Raw genomic sequence first — 27556 nt, 5'->3', positions numbered from 1 at the left:
CTAATAGCATTCAAGGCCGTCTTTAACTAAATTAATAAATATTTATTCTCTTTCTTAAAGTATTAATTCTCAGCCAAAACTTATTGAAACCGGCGTTAGAAGTATAGAAATTACTATTAAACGGGTCGGAATTTCCGTCGGCAACTTTCTTAAATAAATCAGCAGTGATAGAACCGAAGCGGTCAACCCAATTTTCTATCGTCTAAAGGTCCTTATCTGTATAATCAAATAAAGACGACGCTAAAACCGGAAACGCCGATTTCTGGTCGAGGAGTGCTCCAAAACGAAAACTAACAACGGCAATCGACTCAGGAGGGTCGTTTACGTCCCTCATAATATCTTACGACGAGCGTAGTAATAGCGTTGCGTTGTTGTTACTAATAGCTATTGATAGCGGTGTTCGTAGGCTTGAAAATAGCGTTTATAACCCGTTTATAGAAATTTCAATTTATAACGACCTTAAAACCGTACTTACTATAAAAACTTCGGAAAAAATAAGAAAAGATAATAAAATATTAAGAATATTTATTATTAAAGTAAATGAATTTATAGACTATAATACTATTTAGACCGAAGACTAATGTTAGGTTCGAGAATGATTTTTTAAATTCGCGAAAGTATATATTAAAAAAAATAAGTCTTTATAATCCGAGGTTAACAAGGTTAAAACCGACTAATTTATTACTAAGAAGGATTTTAATAATTTAAAGAAGGATATTCTAAAGGAGATTAAAAAAGAATAACCCTCCGCACACCCACCCCATTCCCTACATACACCCAAAACCCAAAAATTGTGGGACCATACAGCTGATAATACCTGATATTGTAAATCCCGTTTTCGAATTATTTCTTTCACGCTTTTTCATACGGTTAATCATATCCATCACCGCCAGCCATTTACACGTCACATACCAATAACGTCGCATACCAATAATGAACGTTGTATACTAATATTTATTATTATCCCTATTATATTTGATTTCGCTTAAATTATTCCCCCTTTACTTTAAATCGTTTATAGAAGGCTTTGATTGTGTATAGAGAGCTGGAAATCTAATTAAGGTCCCTAAGATAACCTGCAATACAAGTAAGATTACACTCAAAATACGGTTATTTATATGCTAGCTGCCTTGGGGATTTTGGGGTGTATGTAGGGAATGGGGTGGGTGTGCGGAGGGTTACTCTTAAAAAAGGCGCCTAAAAGGTGCCGAAATACTAAGCTAATATTATAGCGAAAGTTGTCCCAAGTAAAATCAGTACTACCCTCTAACAACTACCTACTACTATTATTAAGAAATTTACCCTTTCTAATTTCGAATAGTAATTTACAATTAAGACAGTAATAATTACCGCCGAATTTATAAACCGCTCGAACGAAGATACAAAGACGACCCTAACTATGAATTTAGGTAAGAAAAAACCCGGCCTAATAATCTGTATAATTATTAGAATACTAACAATTAGAGATTATATAATTGTATTCAATGAATCTACACGTAATTAATGGTAGTAAAGCTAAATATAAGTTAAAGAAGTCTTTAATCCAAATACCTTTTTTACTATAAATACTATAAGTATATTAGTCCAAAGCGTACCCTAGGTTAACATTAATAATTATACTATAACGGAAACCCTAACGAAAGTAACGAGGGAAGGAAATACGGAAATAATTATTATTAGAATTTAGTTATAAACGAGAAGGGACGGAGAGAATAGGGGTCTACTCCTTATAGAAATTGTTATTATATTAATAGCGTACTTCTTTTAAAATAATTTCTTCTTTTAGAATAACGGTATACATCCGTACGAACTATTCTAAACTTTAAATAATATCTAATAATATCATAAATAGAAGAAGATCGGATATATAGCAAAATTCTATTACTAAGAAAATATTTACGCCCGGTATAATGAAGTTAAATATAAAGGAAATCGTTTCAGCGAAGTAAATTGCCCGTTTAATAAGGATTAATTACTTATTTATTATAAATTATATAAAAGGAGGGACACTTCACTTATAACTATAAGAAATACCCTATTCTTCGGAAGGCTATTACGAAAGCGTCCGTTATATATATTAAAAGGCTATAGGCGTGCGTCCCCTATAAAAATCCTAATAAGAAAGTATTAGAATTAATAATAGAATTTATAAATAAGGGTATTCTACTAAACGCCCCCCCTAACTCCTATATTATTACTACCCTAAAAAAATAATTCGTAAAAAGCATAAAAAAAGGACGGCCGAGGAAAATTATCGATTAAACTTCCCAACCGAAACCCTTAATTCTATAAAATTTAATTAATATTTATTACTTATATTTATAAAGTATAAGGGGGAACCGGATATATAGTAGTAATAGCTCTTATATAATTGCAACCCTCCTTAAAAAAGCAATACCCTCATCTTCCGCTATAAAATTAGAAGGAACTTTATTTTAAAATAATCAATAATTTAATTATAAATATTTTATTAGAATATAGGGAAGTTGTATAAGAAACGGAAACTTTTATTCGAATAAGAAGAGATTTATAATATTATAGTAATTTAGGAGCCGGGTAGGAATTTAAATAAGGATATTTATTATTTGAAAGGCGGGAGGTATTTCGGGGTTGATTATTTAAAGGGGCGAAGGGTAGTAATATATATAAATAAAAAACAGGATTTAAAAGATTTAAATTCCTAATCCGGGAAAGATTAAATTATAATAATATTCAAAAACCGGAGGGACCTAATAACTATTTATTCTATCTATTCCTTTATTTTAATATAAGGAACGTTAAAATATTAATAGGGGTCGCTACTTTTCGAATTCCTCAAGACCGGCCCCTTAGCGGGAAATTAAATTATAATTAGGGATTTTAACTTCTATTATCCTAATTAGGATTTGGGGAAAAAAATTAGCCCGGGGGCTATTCGCCTCCTTATGTAAGTATAATATTAGAAATTTAATTTATTTACCCCCTATAGCGTATTAACGAGATTTAGGAATATAATATAAAGAGAAAGGAATAGAATAATTGATTATATATAATTAATACCCAGGGTTAAAATCAAATACTAGGGAGTGTAATAGTACAAATAAACCAGTTTAGACTATTACCCTTAGGAAGTTTTGGTTTAATTAGGAAGAAGGAATAAAAAAGTAGAAAAAGAAGAAGGATATAGTTAAAATCTTATCAATATAGTAAAAATAAAGGAGGCGGCGGAGAAATAGATTTCAATCCTAGAAAGGATTAATATAATAGAAAATATTAAATTTACTTTTTAAAAGTTCGATAGGGAATTTATAAATATTGTAGAGGAATCTGTCCTATATTAAAGGAAAGGTCGAAGGAGAAGAGTAAATTAATAAATATTAGGATATAAGATAGTAATAAAAGAAGTGTAGTAGATATATTAAATGAAGTTTGGATATTAAATAGTATTAAATTAAAAGAATTTTATTAAAATTATAATAAAGAAAAAGAAGATAATAGCGAAAATATAGTAGGCTATGTAGTATAAGGATATTATAGAGGCTTTAAAAAATCCGAATCGATTCTAATTATTAAAAAAATAAATCCAGATCTAAAATTATCAATTAATGAATTTATTTAAATTATTAGCCCTTTAAATTTATAAAGGGGCAATAGAAATCGAAGATTATAGTAATAAAGCTAAGATTTTTATTAACTACTTTTTCCTAAAAGTAGACGTCCCTATAAATTATTTATTAAAGCAAATTAAATTACTAAAGGGCGTTAACCTAATAATTATTAATAAATTAATTTTTAAAGAGGATATTTAGAATATATTTTCCCGGATAGTACTTAATAAGGCCCCCGGGGTTAATTAATACTTAAATAGGTTTTTAAAATTATATAAGTAATCATTCCGGTAGGCTATAGTATATTTTGTATCCGCTAGCCTCCGATTTGGGTATTTCCTATAGTAATTTAAAAATACAAAAATAATTATCCTTAAAAAACCTAGAAAAAGTATTATTTAATAAAAGTTAGTAAGTGTATAGAGGTTTATATTACTATTTAATAATATTAGAAAAATCCTTAAAATATTTATAATTAAGAGATTAATATAAGTAATTAAAGAGTTTAATCTCCTACCGGAAGGTTAAATAAATAATCGGGTAGGCCGTTCAATAGAATTTATAATTTAGGTAGTTATTAATATAATATATATAATTTATAAGTTCGGGGCTATAATATCCCTTATACTCCTCAATTTAAAGGGAGTATTCAATAAAATTAATTATAGGTAATTATTATATACCCTATAGGACATACAGCTCCTAATATAAATTATTAAATAAATAATTAATTTTATTATTAATAGAAGAGGTTCCCTCTTCTATTAATAATAAAATATCCTACCTCTACGTTATTACTATAAATATACTTTAAAATTCCCCCCTCTCCCCTATCCTATTTATTCTCTTTATTACGCTATTATATGGAAAATTAATTATAATCCTGAATATAATTATAATTAGTTTTATGAATAATACTAATATTATTACGGTAGTACGTACTATAGAAGAGAATTGCCAGATTTTATAAGTAATATAGAGAATATATTCGGAATAAGTAGGAGTAAAAGGTATAGAGTTCGAAATAAATAAGACGGAATTAATATATTTTATATAGATAAGGGTACTAAGAACGGAAATTTTCTAATTTAAGGACGTAGTACTTTAATTAATAGAATTTACAAGATTCCTAAGGGTTTGGCTAGACTATGTATTTGATTATAGAATTTATATAGAAGTAGTAAAATAAAAAATGAAAATTTAAACGAATATATTTATAAAATTAATAAGAAAGATATAGGGTTATTCCTTTATTTAAGTAAAGGAAATATATATTAAAAATATTTGTAGTACTATTATATATAGAACTTTAATATTCTATTAACCGATTGAAATTTATAGGAAATTATAAGGAATAATAATTGAATTAGCGACATACTAAATTAAATATTTAAAAGTTATTATTAAAGTATATAAAGCTATATTAGTATAGAATTCAGAAATAGAAACCTTTTATCCGCCGTTCGATTTCTATTTTAATAAAAGGGTCCGAGCCTTTGAAAAAAGGTTTATTAGAACGGATTAAATTAAGTTCGTCCGGAGGACTATAATTTAGATTATTAATTATATTTGAATTTAATAGATTAGGGGTTAACTACTTATTTATAAATTAGAAAGTAGTATAATTAAGGTTCGGTAGATTGAGGTATAGGTATTAATAGAGAAGTTATTAGCGATAATAGCCGGTCCCCCTTCGGAGTTAGAGATTTAACTACTACTATTATAAATTTTAAAACCGATAGCCGCCGACCGAAAAGAATAGTTGGAGGATATAATAAATTGAAAATAAGTATTGTACTATAATTATTACCTAATAATAATAGTAATTAAATTAAATCGGCAGTATAAATTTATTTTTACCAATTTTACCTCTAAATTTGATAGAAAAGCTATTTAATAATATATAGTTAGTATAAAGAAAAAGAAGGGGAAGTAACGGACGTTAGAGGATAAAAATAATGAATTATACTTATTAATTAAAATAAAAAATTCCTTTTTAATTTAAATTAAAATAGGGGTTATTAACCTTCGGGCTTTCTTTTATTAAAAGAAAATACTGGATATTTTAATACTTATTTACGTATATATATTTAAAAAAGAGACTTTTACTTATATAATTTTAGATTATTTTAATACGGATATTTTCTTTTAATCGGACTCCGAAAATTGGCTATTAATAAAGGAAGAATTCTAAAAACATTTAAATAACAGAATCAAAACTAAAAAGGTTCTTTTTTAAACATTAAGGTTAGGAAGGTTAAAGGAATATTATTTAGTAGTCGAATTAAAAGAGGAATAATATAAAGAATTTATAAGATATTCCTAAGAAGGGAATAAAATATTAGTAATATTAGAATAATAAGATATAGGGATAAGGAGGGGATAATTATACTAATTATAAATATTATTTAAATTATAATTGTAATAAGAATTGAAGCGCTATTTAACAAAATATTTAATTACGTTTAAGGAATTATTCGAATAGTATTATTATACGGACTTAATTTATAGTAATTTTATAATATTATTAAACCTAATCTTTATTTAGGGCGTAATGACCGGGGGTATCGACGGTTATTAGATTGCTAAGAATAAAACTATTATTATTAATATTAAAAACTATACGAATAGGAATAATAATAATATTACTACCGGATATAATATATATAGGAATAATAATACTATTGTTAAAGCCGGAGATAATCCGGACCAGGTTAATAATACTACTATTAGGGAGGGAGGGGGTACGGTTATAATAGATATCGTTTATAATTAATTTATAGTAACCTTTTAATAAAAAATTAGTAATATTAGAATATAGGGGGCGGGGAAGAGTACGAATATTAGTAGGGAAGTTGTTATATTCTAAATGTATATATATATAATTAGTAAAATTATTAGTAGTACGAATAAAGGATTTGAATTTTTAATTAGAATTTAATTAATTATCCGATAATATAGTAATAATTAACGTTTAAATAGCGTTACGGATATTATAAAGATTAGTAGGAACGTTTAATATATATTTATTAGCAGTATAGATATAGGTTGTATTCTAAACGCCGGTAATTATAATATAGGAATTAAATTATAATAGAGAAAAGAATAGAAAGATAAAGAATTTACCGGACGCCAAAATATAGTAGATTTTATTAATAAAAATTATATAGAAAGTATTGACGGAAGTAAATTTATTACTCGTCTTCGGGTAAGTAGCTAAATTTAAAGTATAATATAGGTAAGGAATATTACGAATAATATTAGTCGGGTTAGTATATAAATTAAAAGGACGGGGAAGAAATTATATTAATTTTAAGGAATTACGAGGCTAGGAAGATTACAAAGGAAATAGGCGAGGGCTACGGGTTTTAAATACGCTAGGAATATAGAATTAAAGGATAGTTTAAGGGAGGAGACTTTTATATTAGAGGTTAAATCGATTAAATTAGGGCGATAACGGTTAGAGGAAATTATTTTAAGTAAAAATTATAATAGGGAAGAAAAAGGATAGGAATTAGGAAGGGGCACTGTAGGGAAGATTATATAAAAAAAAGAAAAAGTTTTTATACTATTATAAATAAAGGTAAAGTTATAGGGTAAGAAGGGAAGGGCCGGGGTGGAAGTAATTATAAATAAAATAAAGAAATAGGGAAATAGAGTAATAGGAAGATAGGATAGAGTAGCGGGGAGAAGGCGGAGGAAGGGGCGGTGGATATTAGGACGGAAGGACGGTAAAAGGAAGCGGCACTCTAAATTTAAATCTTATTCCTATTATTCTTATTATTTTAGTATTAAAATATTATAATAATAGGAGAGACGAAATTAGTTTGCTATAGCGGTAGGTAAGAATTATTATAATTATAAACAAAGTAGGAGCGGCGTGGAATCTACGACCGAGATATAGCTAGGGGTTTTTATTTAATAGCGCTTAACGCCGTACGGTTTTCCCCTCCAGGGAATTAGAGAAGGACCCCATGCTAAAAAGGCACTATAGTTATATAGTATAGGGAACAAGATTATTATTATCATTATTATTATCAGTATTATTATTAGATATAATATACGTAGGAATAATAATACTACTACTAGAATTAGAAATAATTTAGACCGGGTTTATAGTATTACCGCTAAGGAGGGAGGGGGTACGACTATAATAGATATCGTTTATAATTAATTTATAGTAACCCTTCTATAGGAAATTAACAATATTAGGATATAAAGGGCGGAGAAAAGTACAAATATTAGTAGGTAGGTTATTATATTTCAAGCGCGTATATATATAATTAACGAAATTATTAGTAACATAAATAAAGGATTCTAATCTTCAATCAAAATTAGGCTAGCTATCCAATAGTATAATGATAATTACTGCTTAAATAGTATTATAAGTATTGTAAAGGCTAGTAAGGACGTCTAATATATATTTACTAGTAATATAAATATAAATTGTATTTTAAAAATTGGTAATTATAATACGGAAGTTAGATAATAATAAAGAAAGGAATAGGAAGATAAAGAATATACTAGACGCCGAAACGTAACAAACCTTACTAATAATAATTATACAAAAAGCATTAAGGGAGGCGGGCTTATCACTAGTCCTTAAGTAGGTAATTAAATTTAAGGTATAGTATAGGTAAGTAATCTTACGAGTAATATTAATCAAATCAATATATAAAATAGAAGGACGGTAAAGGAAATTATACCGGTTTTAGGGAATTATAAAATTAGGAAGACTATAGAGGAAGCGGGCAAAGGCTACAAACTCTAAATATACTGAGGATATAGGGTTAAGGGATAGTTTAAGGGAAGAAACTTCTATATTGGAAATTAAATTAATGAAGTTAGGGTAATAATAGTTAGAGGAAGCTATTTTAAGTAAAGTTATAATAGGGAAGAAGGAGGATAAAAGTTAGGAAAGGGCGCCGTAGAGAGGATTATATAGAAGAGGGAGAGGGTCTTTATACTATTATAAATAGAGGTAAAATTATAAGGTAGGAAGTAAAGGGCCGGAACGGAGGTAATTATAAATAGGATAAAGAGGCGGAGAAGTAGAATAACGGACGAGAAAATAGGATAGAATAGTAGAAAGAGGATAGAGGAAGGAATAGTAAATATTAGAATAGATGTTGGTGGGTCCCGGGTATTCACTGGGCTGGGCACAGCCCAGTCCCCACTCTGTGCCCTGCCCAAACCGCACCACATCTAGCCTTCCAGACTTTGCCAGTCTCCCTCTCTCTCTCTCTCCATAGCACTCAATCAATCGTATCCAACCGCTTGATCTCGTTGGTGATCTCACAATAGAGGGATAGTAAAGGAAGGCGGCGCTTTAAATTTAGATCCCATTCCTATTATTTTTATTATTCTAATATTAGGATAATATAGCGGTAGGAGAGACGAGATTAGTTCGCTATAGTGATAGGTAAGAACCGTTATAGCTATAAACAAAGTAGGAACGGTATAAAATCTATAACTGAAATATAGTTAGGGGTTTTCATCCGGCGGCGCTTAACGCCGTACGGTTTCCCCTCTAAGGAACTAGAGAAGGACCCTATGCTAAGATGGTACTATAGCTATATAGTATAGGGAATAAGATTATTATTATTATCTCAATATTTACTATTCCTTCCTCCGCCCTCTCCCCGCTTCCCTATCTTATTTTCCTATCCGTCTTCCTACTTCCCTATTTCTGTACCCCGTTTATAATTACTTCCGCTCTATCCCTTTACTTCCTACCCTATAGTTTTACTTCTATTTATAATAATATAAGGACCCTCTCCTTCTTCTATAGAATCTTCTCTACGGTACCCCTTCCTGATTTTCTTCCCCCTCCTTCCCTATTATAACTTTACCCAAAATAATTGCCTTTAACTATTATTACCCTAGCTTAATCAATTCAATTTTTAATATAGACAATTCCTCCCTTAAATTATCCCCGGGCTTTACGTCCCTAGTTTTTTAAAACTTATAATCCTCGTTCGTATCTTCTATAATTTTTTTTAGAGTTAACTTGCCGACACGCACGCAAAACTTACAGGTACGCACCCCCACCAAAAGAATAGGGCGGTTCAATTAATAATACTTGATATTGTAAATCCCGTTTTTACCCGCGAAATATCGTCTTTTTAATATATATAATATCCCTTCTAACTTAATTATTTCTTTCCCCTTTTTCATACGGCCAATTGCACCAGTACTTTACATACAGTTAAACTAGTACTTTGCATACAATTGTACTAGCTAGCGCTAGTACTGTAATTTATATATATTTACACTAGTACTTTATATCTATTAATACTTTTAACGTACGTGAAATTATTATATTCAATTAATTTTTATACTAATTGATTACTATAAATGCCCTCTACTAAGCGCCCTCGTTGTACGTCGTACTCCTCGTACTCCTTTATTGAAACTTTCACTTCCAATACCCCCTTCAACCCCGAAATTACTTAGACTATCCTAACAAACAATCCCTTCTTTTCTTTCAACCCTATTAACGACTATAATAAACTATTTGCCTACTTTATTAACTTTTATCATCGCTATTACTTTAGTATTATTATTTAACGTACTTAGAACTTTATTAAGCCGGGCTACGAGGATAATAGTTCTATTATTAGATTAGTATACTATTAAAATTATATAGACCCCCGCCTACTAGTCGTTGTTAATAAGAACTCGAAGAAGCGTTCTATATTACGAAAGAAGGTACGTTATTATTTCTTTTAAGTAGTACTTTAAATTAAAAAGAATATAAGGTAGCAGTGGACTACCTGGGTTATGAGTTTAATATACGAAGGCTACCTGCTATTACGTAGATTAAAAAGCTATATTATATTTCGTATTAAAATATAGGATTATAAGGTTAACCCGGAAGTAAATCGCTTCCTGAGTAACCTTTTATTATAATAGGACTTTATAATATAAATAATCCTCGCTATAATTAAAGAAAAATACTTTGAAATTCCCTAGACTTACAACGACCTTGATAATATACGCTAGGCAATACACCGTAATATAAGGCAAGGGTATAATAATATATAATTATTTATTAAATAGTTAAATAAGAATTATAATAATAAAGTTCTTTAACATACCAATCTATATTTTAGAGTAACCCTCCACACACCCACCCCATTCCCTACATACACCCAAAAACCCCCAAGGTAGCTAGTATGTAAATAACCGTGTTTTGTATGTAATTTTACTCGTTTTGCATGTCTGGGACCCTAGTCAGATTTTTAGGACACCCAATTATCTCAAATCTAGTGATATCCTTATAGTATTTATAGTAAATTAATGGTAATAAAACGCTCTATTCAATTAATACTAATTGTATATAATTAGACTCGATTGCGCTCTATTATTAAATACTAACATCTAATAGCTTAGATAATTCATAGAGTTCGTTAGATAAGGAAGTTAATAATACTTCAATAACTCCCTACTCTTTTACTCTCTACTCTCGCGCTCTCGCCACCCAATACTTCCCTAACTCATTATTACTATTATCATTATTAGTAACCTTAATATAGCTACGTACCTCGTCTTAGGTATTAAACTACTCAATACTAGGCCCCGCCTCATATTAAAAATAATTATACTATATCAATACTTACATAGGTTAGGTATTTTTTAATCTACCGCGGGGTGCCGTTGCTTTTTTACTAGTTTTTTTACTTCGAATTATTCTAATTAATAAAACATTTAATAGAATAGTTTTATCTCTAAATAAACTACCCTATTTAGGAGGGCGACCTTTAGGTATACCCTTAGCAGCTTACTAAAAACGTAAATATCTATTTACCGTATCCTAATATAGTAATTAATATAAGGGTAGCCCGGGGGAAGGATAGTAATAATTTTACCCGTCGTTAAACTAAATGCTAAAATAAATAGCAATTATCCTTTATAATTAAAACCATTCTGTTAGCTTCCCTCTTTATTATTAATTGATAAGCGTAAAGGGGGTTATACTACGCTCTAAATTACTTAGTATATAATTTAAGAGGTATACCAGGATAATTTATAATAGGGAGGGTAATTTTTAATTAGTTGTATTAATGTGTGAGTAATTTGTATACTTACGATATAATATTAAAAAGAATATTACCCACCTATAAGCGTCCAATCTAGTCTATACGTATACAAAACGATAACTTAATAACAGCCTCCTTAAAGTAGGTATAACAGCGTATAACATACTAGTTACTAGTTTAATAAAAATTAATCAGACTACTACGAGTAAATAATCTATACGATTTTAAAGAACTATTATTAGATTTACTTAGCGATATAATCCGCTGCCTACAATTAAAATAGTGCCTAGTATAGCAACCAGCCCACTCAATCTTATAAGGGGATAATAATAATAATCTTGTTCCCTATACTATATAACTATAGTGCCTTTTTGGCATAGGGTCCTTCTCTAGTTCCCTAGAGGGGAAAACCGTACGGCGTTAAACGCCGCCGGATAAAAACCCCCAACTACATCTCGATTGTAGATTTTATACCGCTCCTACTTTACTTATAATTATAACGGTTCTTACTTATTATTATAGTAAATTAATTTCGTTTCTCCTACTATTATATTATTTTAATATTAAAATAATAAGAATAATAGGAATAACATTTAAATTTAAAGTACTACTTCCCTTTACCGTCCTTCCGTTTTAATATCCACCGCCCCTTCCTCCGCCTTCTCCCTACTACCTTATCCTATTTTTCTGTTCGTTATTTTACTTCCCTGCCTTTTTATTCTATTTATGATTACTTCTACTCTAACCTTTTATTTCCTATCCTATAATTCTATTTTTATTTATAATAATATAAAGGCTTTTTCCTCTTTTATATAATCCTCCCTATAATACCCCTTCCTAATTCCTATCCTCCTTTTTCCCTATTGTAACTCTCGTTTAAAATAGCTTCCTCTAACTATTATTACTCCAACTTAATTAATTTAACCTCTAATATAAAGGTTTCCTCCTTTAAACCGTCCTCCGGCCCTATATTCCTAGCGTATTTAGAGCTTATAGCCTTCGTTTACTTCCTTCGTAATTTTCCTAGCCTTATAATGGGAATCCCTCCCCGCACCCACCCCATTCCCTACATATACCCAGTCCCACCAGGAAAAGTGGAACTGCAGCTGGATGACACCTGACATTGAAAACCCCGTTTTTACCCGCCAAATTTCATTTTTCAAATGCACGTAACATCCCCTCTAATTTGATCTTTTTTTTACTCTTTTTTATACGGCCATTTGCACCCCTTTTACACTACTTCTTCGCCGCTATTTGCACGTCGTATATTAATACTTACGCTTATAATACCCTAACGTACAAAATTTTACTTAAATTAATTAATTTTAATTGCTTTCAATCGCTAATAATTGATTTAGATACTTAATAATCCCCCCCCCCTTATTTAACCAATTACGTAATATTATTGTTGTTACAATTTAAATACTATATTAATTACCTTTATTAGCGAGGTATCCTTCGATTATAATATTAAATAGGAGGTGTTTACTAACGACCCTATTTTTAATTTCACCCTCTAACCTTTATTGGATTACGTCTACTTTAAAGTTATTAAAATGTGTTATTGTTATTACTTTAGCGTTACAATCTAATAAAGCTATAAATATAATAACCTGTAAGTGCTAGAGATATATAGTAAGTAATGGAAGATAGTTATATAATATAATTATATTGAGTATTGAAAATATTTTAATAATAACCCCTATAAGAAGTAATGGACTATATTACGAAAGATCGTACGCGATTGTCCTTTCCGAATAGTATTATCGAATTTAAAAATTAATAATTATAATTAGACTATTAAAGTAATGAATTATATATATTATAGGCATCCCCCTTTTTAAAATTTCGCTATATATATGATATTTTAAAGTTGGGGTACCGATATTGATACGTAGGAGGATATTATAGGTCTTTTTAATTAATAGGATTTACTAATATAGTCTATTTATACTACTATTTGATAATATTATCCTAAATTTTATTTTACGTATAAAGATCTTAAGAATATACAATAAATATTATATTTTAATAATAGGGACGGTTATATAAATATTTAAACTTTTATTAAGAAGTTTCACGATAATAAATTAATTATATTTAAGAGAACTGAATTCGATTCTTATAGAGATGAGGATAAGGAGGAGGAGGAGGGAATTATACTACGTTACATTTTTTAGTTAATTTATATTTAAAAGAGGATATAGCGGTGATACTTTTAGATTTTTTCACTTAATACTATATATAAAACTAACCGTTATTATACCTCTTTAATATAGGGGGTAATATTTACCCCTAAAAAGATTTTAATATTAATTTTTTAAGTAATAATTAATAATAAGAGGGAGGAGGGATTTATATAGTTAATTAAGAAGGTCGAAGAGGTAGTTAAAGAGTTAGGAATTTTATTGTTATAGGTTATTATTATTAATAGAAATTCCTAATTAATTAGTGCGATTAATTGTGTTTTCCTAGATAATTAGCGGTAACGTTATATGTGGTATATCAATTATAATATTATTTATTTATTTATTTATTTATTGTTTTATTACGCTAACTAGTTATACTAGTCCACCCAATGGGTATGCGGTACTGCTTCGTTCGTAGTCTAAGGGAAAAACCGTATTATTAAAATCCGGATGAAAACCCTCAGCTTCTCCATATCCAACCCTAACCCTAACCCGAACCCTTTATCCCACCTCACCGTAGGGGGCCCGGGGGGCCTTAGTTACTTCTCGTCTTATCTTCTCTCGGTATATTATCTCTTTAATCCCGGTGGACTTCGCAGCTTCTAATTGGTCGGTTCCTTAAAGCCCTACTTCCCTACCTAACGCTTCGGTAGCGTTTTTTTTTTTTCTTCATTCCGGAAGCGGGTATTCTTCTTTCATCCTATCTTCAGGGTAGGGGTAGGGAAGTAGGGTTTTACTTTCTAATCGGAATCTTTTTCGTCTTATTTTAATTAGCCGGGATTTTAGTAAAATGATATTAATTAGTCCAATATCGTAGGACCGGACGGGTTCTATCCGAGCGGAACCGTGGCTCTAGAATGGATTTCGGAGGTAGGGTTCCAATTCCTAAACCCTATTAGCGGAACGGGGGAGGCCGGCACGTCTTCGATTGGGATAAGATTTTTAATACGTGCCTAATTACATACACCTAGGGTTTTGGACCAGGGTAGGCCCCCACATTTAATTTCGCTATAAATGCTCTTCTTCTTCTAAGAGCGCTCAGTGGAGCGACAGCGGGGAAGATCTTTCATCCGATCCGGCCGAAAAACCGGATGAAAGAGGGGGGGGAGCGGGATTCGAACCCACGGCCTTTCGGATGAAACCGAAAGGGGGGCCAAGCTCAGATCTTCCCAACTGAGCTATCCCCCCTTATAATATTATTAATTATTTTAAAAAGGACTGGATCCCTATAATTATTAATAATAGTAAGGATATTGCTATTAGTAATAATACTACTAATAACGGAGATGAAAATAATAATAAGGGGTCTAACGGCGGGGAATTTAGTAATAAGAATTCTACTTTATTATTATTATAGTCTCTTAGAAGTAAGGCGGCCATAGCTAATTAAAGAGATATAAATAATTTCTAACGATTATATTGATTATATTAGAAGGTTAGGATAGCTAAACGAACCTAATTTAGTTTAGGACTACTACCTATTAAAGTTATTAATATTAGATTAATATTATTTTAATTATAGTAGTATATAATTTATACCGCTTCTATACCGGACTTTAAAGCTACTTAGTCTCTACTCTATTATTAATTTAAAGGGTCTTAGGAGGCTATTATTAAGTAAATTAAATTTGACCTTATACTTTATAAGGCGGAGTAGGTAAGTTACTATATAAAGAATTATTTTAATTATAGCTAGTATACTATATCGTTAAATAAATTTAATAATAGCTCGTTAAAGTCGTTTAACCTTTTAGTTTGTAATAGTTATATTAAACTCTATAATACTTATAATACTTATATATTCAACTGTTATATATAATTTAAAGAAAAGATGAGTACTATTACCTTATAAGTACGGAATAAATAGGTTAGTAATAAGTGGATAGGTATAATTCTATTAGAATTAATTATTTAGGGGTTAGATTTGATTGAAAGGTAATATTAATAATTGAAAACGAATTTCCCTACCCCTAAATAACTATTTAATACAAATTTGGGACTTTATTTATATAATTTCCGTACCTAGTATAGTCTTCCTTATACCTACGAAATAGAGGTTATTTTTAACGAGGATAAGGAAGGTAGCGTCCTAATAGATAGAGAAGATATTTATCTGTTTTAGTATTTTCGTTGATAATATATAAGTATTGGTTAACCCTATTTTATAACCGAAGTTTCCCTATATTAATATATATTATAGGATGCGGTAGATAAATATTTATAATTTTGCCTAGTAATTTAAGGAGTCCCTAAAGGTCGCCCTCTTAAATAGGTAAGCCCGTTTAGTAATGAGGCTATTTTACTTATAACCTAGAGTAAATACAAATAGGCTAGTACTGGTAGAAAGTTTAAGAATATTGTACCTATACGAATTTTAGTACGGTGCAATTATTCCTAATATAAATTGGGATTTAGTATTAAGGAGATAGATATTAGTAACGCTTATGCTTGTGCTTAAAGTAGGGTGCGTAGTTGTATTGAGGTGGTAGATGATGGGGATGAGGATAACGAATTGGGGAGATATTAGGAGGTGAGGGTAAGAGAGAAGGCGAGAGAGGAGGCGAGAGAGGAGGCGAGAGAGGAGGCAGCTATCGAGATATTATTAACCTCCTCCCTCTCTAAGATAGAGTTTATAGAGCTGTCAAATATTAGTATATAGAATAATCTATAATACACTCAATACCATAAAAAGCATTAATAGATTACTACGATCCTAGATTTAAGAAGTTGGGTACGGATAGCTGCCTTCTTGTGCTATGTCTAGAGATATTATAAAATTGGAAATTACTAGCAAAAACGGCCGGTATTATATGTCAGCTGTCATCTGGTGGGACTGGGTACATGTAGGGAATGGGGTGGGTGCGGGGAGGGAAGCCCCTTATAATTCTTTAGAACCGGTATAATTTCCTCCTTATCCTTCTAATTTATATATTAACCCAATTAATATTATTTGTAAAATTCTTTACTTATATTATATTTTAAATTTAGTTACTTACCCGAAGATAAATAATAATTTTACTTCTATTAATACCTTCCGTATACTTATTATTAGTAAAATTTATTATATTTTAGTATCCAGTAGGTTCTTTATCCTCCTATTCCTTTCCTTATTATTATTTGATTCCTATATTATAACTTTCGGCGCTTAGAATATAATTTATATTTATACCGCTAATAAATATATATTAGACGTCCCTATTAGTTTCTATAACGCCCGTAATATTATTTAGGTAGTAATTATTATTATACTATCGGATAGTTAAATTAATTTTAATTAGAGATTTAAATCCTTTATTTATATTATTAATAGTTTTATTAATTATATATATATACGTTTAAAATATAATAACCTCCCTATTAATATTCGTATTCTTTTCCGCCCCCTGTATTTTAACGTTACTAACCTCTTATTAAAGGGTTATTATAAATTGATTATAAAAGATGTCCGTTATGGCCGTACCCCTTCCCTCCCCGATAATAGCGCTATAAACCTAATCCGGATTATTTCCGGCTTTAGCGGCGGTACTATGATTCCTATATATATTATATCTAATAATAGTATTATTACTACTCTTATTTATATAGTTTCTAATATTAATAATAGTAGTTCTATTCCTAATAGTCCAATAACTATCGATACCCCTAATCGCTACGCTCTAAATAAGGATTAAATTTAATAGTACTATAAAGTTACTATAAATTAAATCCGTATAATAACGCTATTCGAATAACTCCTTAAATGCAATTAAATACTTCGTTAAATAACGTTTCGATTCTTACTATAATTATAATTTAAGTAGTACCTATAATTAATATAATTATCCCCTCCTTATTCCTATATTTTATTATTTTAGTATTACCAATATTTTATTCCCTTTTTAAAAGTATTTTACAAATTCTTCGTACTACTCCTCTTCTAATTCAATCATTAAATAATATTCCTTTAACCTTCCTAACCTTAATATTTAGGAAAGAACCTTTGCGGTTTTAATTCCGTCGTTTAAATATTCTTAAAATTCTTTGTTTATTAATAATTAATTTTTAAAATCCAATTAAAAGAGAGTATTTATATTAAAGTAATTTAGAATTATATAAATAAAGGTTTCCTTATTAAACCTATATATATAAATAAGTATTAGGATATCCGGTACTTTCCTCCGGTAGAGGAAAACCCGAAGGCTAATAACCTTTATCCTAACTTAAATTAGAAGGGAATTCTTTATTTTAATTAGTAAATATAGTTCGTTATTTTTATCCTCCGGCATTTATTACCTCCCCTTTCTTTTCTTTATACCGATTATATATTATTCAATAACTTTTCTATTAAATTTAAAAGTAAAATTAGTAATAGTAAACTTATACCGCCGATTTAACTTAACTACCGCCGTCGCTAAATAATAATTATAATATAATATTATTATTATTAGTCTTATACACGCTAACTATTTACATAGTTCGCCCTATAGGCATACGGTGCTACTTCGTTCGTAGTCGGTGGGAAAAACCGTATTGTAACAACCGGATGAAAACCCTCCGCTTCACTATCGCTATAGCGCCATATCGGCTCCGTACCGTCCCATTTTCCTTCCTCTCGGTATAACTTTACTATTATAACTAAGGTTATAAACTTTTATTATATATATAACCGACCCTACCCCGATTAATTACCGCCCTCCTTCCATCTTCCTACCGTTATTTCCTTATAATCGGCGGCCTTTTATCCTATTTTTCCTCAATTATATTATCCCGGATTACCTAATTTATTTATAAAGGAAACCTCAACCCGGCTCTTTCTTTCCTTCCCTCTTTCCTTCTTTATACTATACTACTACCTCCGCCGCATTATATTTATATCCCAATTGAATCTACTACTATCCCATATCCGTATCTAATCTAATTTAGTATCGCTACTACTATATTATACCGCGCAAGAAACCTCCTAGTACTATAAAAAGAATATTTATTTTAAAAGTATTGGAAGCTATAGCCCCCCCCGACGAATCGGAGGGTAAAGTCGTAGTAGAGGTTGTAGTAACTAATACCGGCCCTGCTAATTCGCTTTACATATAAGTATTCCGCTACGTCCCTATGTCGGCCCTATTACTAATTCTCTTTATAAAACTTTCTAATATCGAGTAAACCGTCTACAATATTTATAATCGTATCTTAAATATAAGTTCGATCGATAATACTACTTCTATCTAGCCCCGTTATAGTATAAAGATAATATTTAATAATATTCCTCCCGAAACCAACAAAGGAAATTCTAATATAAAGGATAAATTTTCCGGTAAGGAGGATAAAATTAATAATAATACTAATATAATATTAATTATCGGCAATATAGAGTAATTAATACCCTATTATCCTTCTAATTTAAATATAATTTAATTTTCTCCTAAGGTTATTGTTTATATATTTAATATACATTTAATCGGCTTCTTATCAATTCTAATACAATCCTATTCCAATTAAGTAATTCCTAATTTCAATTAGGTCTCTCACACACACAATTAAACTACTCTAATCCATACCTCCTAATATTTCTTCTATTTCCCTTACTCTTTTAATTCTAATTACTAATTCGTATTTTTATAACCTCCTTAATTATAGGGCCCATTATAAAATCTATTTAATATTCGTTTTAAATTTATTATATAATTCTTTCTCATTAATTAATTATATAGAAATATTCTTACCCTATAACTAAATCTACTCCGTCTCCCGGCACTCTAATATAAAGTATTCGAACGTCTCCTTCCTTATACTATATTAATAATATAATATTGTTACTTCTAAAACTTTTCTTTTAAAAAGAAATACCTATAGGCCTATCTTCCCAATTCTTACCTATATTAATAGGGAGCTCATAATATTCAATAAATAATATAATATAAAATTCTCGTCCGTACTAAACTATATATAATACTATAGTATAATTCCATCGAATTATACACATACCTCTATAGCACTTAAGCACTTCCTCTTCCTTATTATTTTAACGACCTTTATATACTATTTCGCTACCTATTCTCTTTTTATCGCCTCTTTTAATTATTTCTCCCTCTCCCTTAATATAGGCTTTTGATACAGGATATGTACGATAGATAGATAGAATGCCCACCTGGCCTGCCCTGGAAGGACTACCTTCCAGAACCTACCGGCAGGCACCGGGGTGGCAATACCGGCAATAAAGGTTCTAAGAACCTTTGTTGACCGCCTTTGCCAAGGCACCTATTCACAGGCAGGACAGAGGCTTCTGGAAGCCTCATAGCTACTTACTTAAGGGTAGTTGCAAGGCCGCCTCTGGCCTAATTTTAAAAGGGCATCGCTTCCTACTTAAAATACTAGAATATATAGTCTTCTTTAAAATTGCTCCCAGTCTCCCGTAATAAATAGTAACTGTAATTAAACGATCGAATTAACCGCTATTATTACCCTAACCAACTATTCGCAACTACTTTCGATTGACCGCCGTGTATTATCCTTACCACCATTTAACCGAATTGTAGTAGGCCAAATAATAGCGATCCTAATCCGCCGAACGCGTTACCTAAAAGACTTATTTAATTGAATATTACGAGACGGATAATTATCGCGCCCCTTATACCTTTTTATAGAAGATAATCCTCCTAAAATAATAAGCCGAGTTGTAGTAGGTTATCGTTACGAGAAGATTGTTATTAACTTTACTTCTACCAAATTGAATTTAGCCGAGTCGTAGTAGGTTAAATAAAATAACGGTATTCTTTCCTTTACTCCTCCGCCTTAACGAAAAATTCTATTTAGAGAAGAGTAGTAACGCACTAGTACTACCCGGATCTATAAACGAAATATAACTGAGTTATAGTAGGTTATGAATTATAATCGACGCTAAGGGTTTCCTTTATATCTGAGATGTAATAGGATTGCAGTTTCCCCTTCCCCTTTATACCTATATCTATTAAAAGCGTAACTATATAATTTATCCTAGAACCCCACAAAATAGCTAACAATACTAAAAATAACGATAATAGGCTCCTTCCCGACGGTTAACCATATAATAAACCACTGCCCGACGAAGGTATAATTAATAGATAATTGCTACCCGAAGGAAGCCTATATATTAACCCCGCTATAATACCCTTACTAAATAACTATAAAATTCGCTACTACAATACTAGAAGTATATCGAGATCCGTAGCCTAGATACAAGATTACGGTATTAGGGAAGGAGAGGTGTCGAACGAAGGACGGGAATTAAGGACTATAGATTTTAAGGAACTACCGGAGCCGGGAGAATAGCTAATTAATTTTAAGAATAATAAACTTACTATAATATATATAAGAAAGAGCATCGAACGAATATAGTAGGATATAAGAAAATAGTAAAATATAGGAAGCTAAGTAGTAGAATTAGGTAATACTAACTTAATTAAAATACTTAACAATTATATGTAATAATGCGACGGCCGATTAAGTAATAATACCGCTAATTGTAATAAATTGAAATTGAAATTGACTGATTTTCGTAACAATATAAATAATTTTGTAAGAAAGATAGACGGAGTTAATAAAGTTATTAATTAAGTAAATATAAGAATTATAAACGAAGTAAATAATTTATTAAATATAATAACCAATTTAATTAAAATATATAAGGATATCTTATCTAAATTTACTACTTTAGAATATATTATTAAAGCTTTAGAGGCTAAACTAATAGATTTTACTAATCGTTTATTAAATAATTCTTAGATAAAAGGGTTAACGAAAACTTCTATCGGAAGATTTTAGATATTTAATAATATCGGCTAAAGATATAGTAAAAATAGTAATAAAAATAAGAATAATAATAATTCTAATAATATATCGGCCGGTATTACCTCCAATTTAAATACTTTATTTATACGTACTATGACTATACTCTAAGCCGAACTTAACTTCGCTGACCTTACGCCGGAGATAGCCTACGTCTAGCAGGCGGCTTAAACCGGTATAAATCCTACTACTACTAATACTAATTCTACTAATACTAACCCTAATACTTACCCCATCCTCAATAGCAATACGGGAAATCCATTAATAAGAGACAATAAGCTACGCCGCAAAGACATTAGCTAATTCAACCCCTACTTTGAAGATCCGGACGACGTTAGAATAGTCGTAAATAGGAAGAATATTATTTATACGGACGTTTTTTACTTTATTGACCGGTTCAAATCCTTTATTAAAGACCCTATCTTAAGCGCTACAATTGAACAATAAATTATCGCTATCTTCCAAACCCTCCTTACTAATCCTACCGTTCTATAGTAGAGTAATAAAGTCAATCTTAAAAAAAGATATAACCTGCGCATTACTAACTTAGAGGAATTATTAGAAGTACTTTACGAACGCTTTTAACCGGACTTAGCGAAAGCCATATATAAATTTACTAAATTTATTCTTCATTTAAAAGATATTACCGAAAATTAGAATGCTTTATCCAACTTTGTATAGAAGAAGTTACATTAAGTTAGGGCTATAGGAATCCTAAGTAGAAATAATAATAATTAGTACAATATAATAGTACAAATTTAATCTAATAGAAATATTAATATCCGCTAATATTTTATCGCCCTACTAAAGAAGGGATTACTAGCCGATTATATAATAATAATCGATAATATACGCGCCCTACTCTACGCTGCTATTTTCGATTAATACCCCTATTTAATAAATAAACTTTTAGAATTAAGAACTTAGGATATCCGTAACAATTATCATAGAAATCGCAATAGTCGCTTACGGGACCAATATAATAATTACTCTAGAAATAAATACAACTAATATTCGAAAGATCAATATAATAATTATTCTAGAGAATACTACAATAACTGTTCTAAGGAACAATTTAATAACCAATCGAAGAACCGGTACGATAATTAATTAAAGGAACGCAACGATTTTTAAATAAAACCCTAGGATTAATAAAAGGATTTTAAAGTAAATTTTAAATATAATAGAATTTATTTCGCAGAATATAAATTAGACTCCCTGCCCTCGGAACTATCGGAGCCCGAATTGAATTACTTTATTTATAATAGTAATAGGATTTATTAAAAATGCTTAAAATAATATAATTCGGAAAATAGTAAACGCGCCTACATTTATAAATATCGAAGGTCTATCGTAGTAAAAGCAGAAGTTAAAAGAATTAATAATAGGGCTTAGACTAAATATGCTTACTATAATAAAGAATTTATTTCAAAGAATAAGCTCTTCGCCTACTTAAAGGTTTATATAAAAAGAGAAGTACCAAACCCTCGCTTCGTTTTGATCGATAGAATACTATTAATCCCTATAATAAATTGGGTCGTACTATATAGAATTGAGGAAGTATTAAAAATAAATAAGTAAAATATAGAGTAAGGCCCTCTTTCAAACTATACTCATTTTCGTATTAATATTAAAACCGCCCCCAATACCAACCCCGTTAAAATTTATATTAATCCGGGAATTAGCCGCTCTATAATATCCCAAGATCTATTAAATTAAATGGAATATACTATAACGCCCAAAACGCTACGAAGAATAAAAGGCGTTGGAGGCATATTTATAATTAAGGAATGGGTAATATTTTAGTTATATTTAATCGGGAAAAACAATAATTTATACCCTACATTAATAAAAATCAAAAAATCCATATAGGTACTAAATTCCTTAGAACCAAACGCGCTACTAGCTAACGACTTTATAAATTCCCGGGGTAGTATAATTAATTATTTATAATTATATATTATATTTACTAAGATAAATAATTTTAGGGTAGATTTCTTAATTGATAGGAGATTTAACCTATATTAGTAAAAAGTTATAATTATACGGGAAATTACTATCCGCCCGGACTAATAGGCATTTATCCTGGTAATATACAAATTATTACCGTTAAGTAGATGTTTCGCTTTCTATACTAAATATCTAAACGCTATCGACGCAGTCATTACTAATAAAACCCTCTAAATTATTATAGTAAGGAATTACGGAATAGATACTGTATTGACTATATTTAAAAAGATTAGGATTAGTACGATTAAAGAATATATAGATAAAATATATATTATATCCGACTAGTAGTATATTAATATAAATATATATAATAGAGAAGATAAATCGAGTGAGGAGGATAGATTAAGGGTTCTAAAAAAGTATTCCCTATTGGGAATTAAGAAAATAACTAATATATTAGAAATCGAGATTAGTGACGGTATATATATTTACGCTAAAAACCCTATAGTTGCAGTTAAATTGAAAGTTATTATTAGAAAGTATTTAACTTTATAAGAGGAAGGAGGTATTATTAATATAAATAAGGCAAATATAATAAAAATCCCTTTAGTCGAAGGTTAGTAGAATTAAAAAACTAGTACCCGCATCTACCCCTTAAGTAGAAAGGATTAAGAAATTATTGATGATATATTCGAAAAATTGAAGGTATAGGGTAAATTAATAGACTATATCAATGCGACCCTGTTTTTATACCCTATTTTCGTAGTATGGAGAATTGTGAAAGAAAAGGTAAAAGGGCGCCCCGTAGTCGATTTGAGGTCGCTAAATAAAGTATTAGTACTAGATAATTACCCCTTACCCCGCTAGGAAGCTATTATTGCCCGAATAAAAGGGAAGCAATATATTATAGTAATCGATGTAGTTTTATTCTTCTATTAATTCGGGGTGTGGCTACCCTACCGAGACCGGTTAACCCTAATTATATATAAAAGATTAGAAATACTAAATATTACCCTAATAGGATATTGGAACTTTTTAACCTACGTACAACAGTTTATAGACTAATTGCTCGTTCCCTATTCCGCCTTTTATTACGCCTTTATTAATAATATAATTATTACCTCCGATTTTGCGGAATAATATTTATACTATTTAGATATTATCTTTAAACAAGTAAAAATATTTCTATATTATTAAAAAAATCCTTTATTAGCTACCCTAACGTTAAATTATTAGAATTTCGTATCGATACTTTAAGGCTATTAATTATAAGGGAAAGGATTAAGGTAATTAGGAGCTTAGACTTCCCTACTAATTTAAAAGCATTAGAAATTTATATTAGTAATAGTAGTTTTCTGAGGCACTTAATTTTATACTATGTTTAATTAATTGAATTGTTATAAAAAAAAAAGGTTTCCCTTTTTACCGAAGGCTGTAAAAATTAGGTAGTTGAAATAGGGAATTTGAATAAGCAGGTAGCCTTTTGCGCCAAAATTACCTAGGAACTAATAAAAGAAGAGTATATAACCTTCAAAATAATTTAATTCGCTATTTGCAGAGATGATAACAATAAGAATACTATTTTATATTACTTGGACGAAAAAGAGTAATTGTATATATAATTTAACGGATCCTACGAAAGAGGATATAGTATAATAATATTCTACTTAAGAAAAGGCTTTATATAGGTCCTAGGAAGGAATATCCCGTCCGTAGAGGTGATGCCAGTAATGTTCCTAAATAAATGTTTAATAAAAGTAGAAATTAACTACGGACTTTCCAAATTGGAAGTAGCCTGCCTAATTTAGGTAATCAAAAGGCTCTGAATATAAATTTATTTAATTAAATTCCCAGTAATTATATTAATTAATTATTCAGTTATAAAAAATATAGTAGAATAAATTACTTTTTAAATTTTATTAATAGATTGCGCTAATAAAAGATTGATTAACGCCTTAATATACTTATTATAATACGTATTGAGAGTATACTACCTCCCGGGAAGATTTAATTTTATACCGGATATATTAAATCATTTGCAATACGTCGGCGATAATAGTAACCCGGAAGGCGAAGCGGTCCTAGATATAATTTAGTTTATAATAGCGGAACTACAAATAAGCGACGAATTGAAATCGAGAATTACTAAATCTTACATTAATAATACTAAGTTTATTAGAATTACAAAAGATTTGCTATTTATTACAGCTAAGAACGGCGAGAGATCTCGGACTGGGTATCCCTTCCTAATAGTAGAAAACAGGCTAATCTACTACTTGAAAGATAACGGCAAGACCAGAAACCTTTATATTCTAAAGGCTTGTGTAAAGGAAATCCTAAAGTTGGTATACGATGAGAAGTACTACTTTAGCAGAGATAGGATATTATACAATTTGTACGGCTTAGTAATTAATAATAAAATAAGGATAGTAAAAAAATATGTGGAATACTGCCCAATTTACCAATTAAATTAGACTAGCAGAGTATAGCCTATTAAGAACTATTAATTAATACGACTAACTATTAGCAACTTACCTATATATATCGTCGCTATTAACTTTATAGTAGGCCTTCTAAAAGTCCCTGCGGAAGGAACTCTATAGTAATTACTTAGCAGTAAGTATATAACCTCTAACGCAATACTTACCGCTACTTATTTAAATTCGAAGAGAATTTTACTAATCTTAGAATATACTAATTATATAGTTAACGAATAGGGACAAGTACTAATACACCATTTTATATTAACAGATTAGGGAGTGCCGATAGGCTTGATTTTAGACAGGGACCGTAAATTCACTTCGAACTTATAGAAAGGAATATGGAAAACCTAAGGTATTAAACTCCTAATAATTATAATATACTATTTATAGGGTAACGGTTTCACCGAACGAAAAAACCAATCCGTAGAAATAATTATTCAATTCCACTATTTCAATAACCCTTACGTACTATAGACCAAAATCATCCTACCTTTATAATAAAATTTTAATAATTTTTACTTAAATATAATCAAATTTACGCCCTACGAATAAATTTATAAATTTAAATTTAGAAGACCCCTCGACGCCTTAACTAGCACCCTAACCGAAAATAATATAGCTTTTAAAAAATACTTTCAGGAAAACGCTTAGATAGCAATAGATTTCGCTACGGCCAAAGTAAAAATACAATATAACAAATACTATAAAGACATCAAATTCAAGGTAAGCAACAACGTATTCCTCCAACTACATTATAAATACTATTTACCCAAACGGCTAGTATACAAACTATTACAATAAAAATCGGACCTATTCAAAATTATTAAATAAATTAATAGATTAACTTACCGGCTAAACCTACTAAATACAATAAAAATACATTTAGTAATATTATACGCCTACCTTTTATTAATTCCTAACAAAGATAACCCTTTTGGACAAGAAATTCTACCTTTAAGCCCTATCGAAGATTCCCAGGATTCAGGAGAGGAAGAAGGAGAAAGATATAAAGTTAAAACCGTACTGAAATATAGATTAGTCGGTAAATATTGTTTATAATATTTAATTAAATGGAAAGGATAGGGAAACGAATATAATTAATAGATAATAGAATAGTAATTGAAGTATTCTAAAGAGTTAATAGAGGAATATTAGAAAAGATAGGGAGGCCGCCCTAAAGAATTAGCTCTAGGTATTCATTAGGGAAGTCGAAAGAGAGAAGGCCGCCCTAGGGAAAAGGGAGGTTGTGGTATCCGTGATCGTTAGGGAAATTCGGCCAACACAGCCGTGGAGGAGAGCTGGTTAGAAATGGAATGGATTGAATCCTAGAAGACGGATAGGAAGGCCTGGTCGATTTCGAATGTAATGGAAAGTGGATAAACCATTGAGGATAATGGCTTTTCTTTTGCGGTGCGGCACTTGATACAGGATATGTACGATAGATAGATAGAATGCCTACTTGGCCTGCCCTGGAAGGACTACCTTCTAGAACCTACCGGCAGGCA

The 27556-nt window shown here is 30.1% G+C and overlaps 1 pseudogene across 1 annotated transcript; it reads right to left on the bottom strand.

The window, feature by feature from the left end:
- Positions 1–14918: 14918 nt before the first annotated feature.
- B0T23DRAFT_t424 lies at positions 14919–15006 on the bottom strand (annotated as a pseudogene). Its single transcript has one exon. The product of its transcript is annotated as a tRNA-OTHER (tRNA).
- Between the last annotated feature and the right edge of the window lie 12550 nt (positions 15007–27556).

This window comes from Neurospora hispaniola (assembly GCF_033458365.1).
Source record: "Neurospora hispaniola strain FGSC 10403 chromosome Unknown B0T23scaffold_11, whole genome shotgun sequence".
Lineage (NCBI taxonomy): Eukaryota > Fungi > Ascomycota > Sordariomycetes > Sordariales > Sordariaceae > Neurospora > Neurospora hispaniola.
Note: the sequence above shows the minus strand (reverse complement) of the source record. Positions and strands in the feature narration are given on the sequence as shown.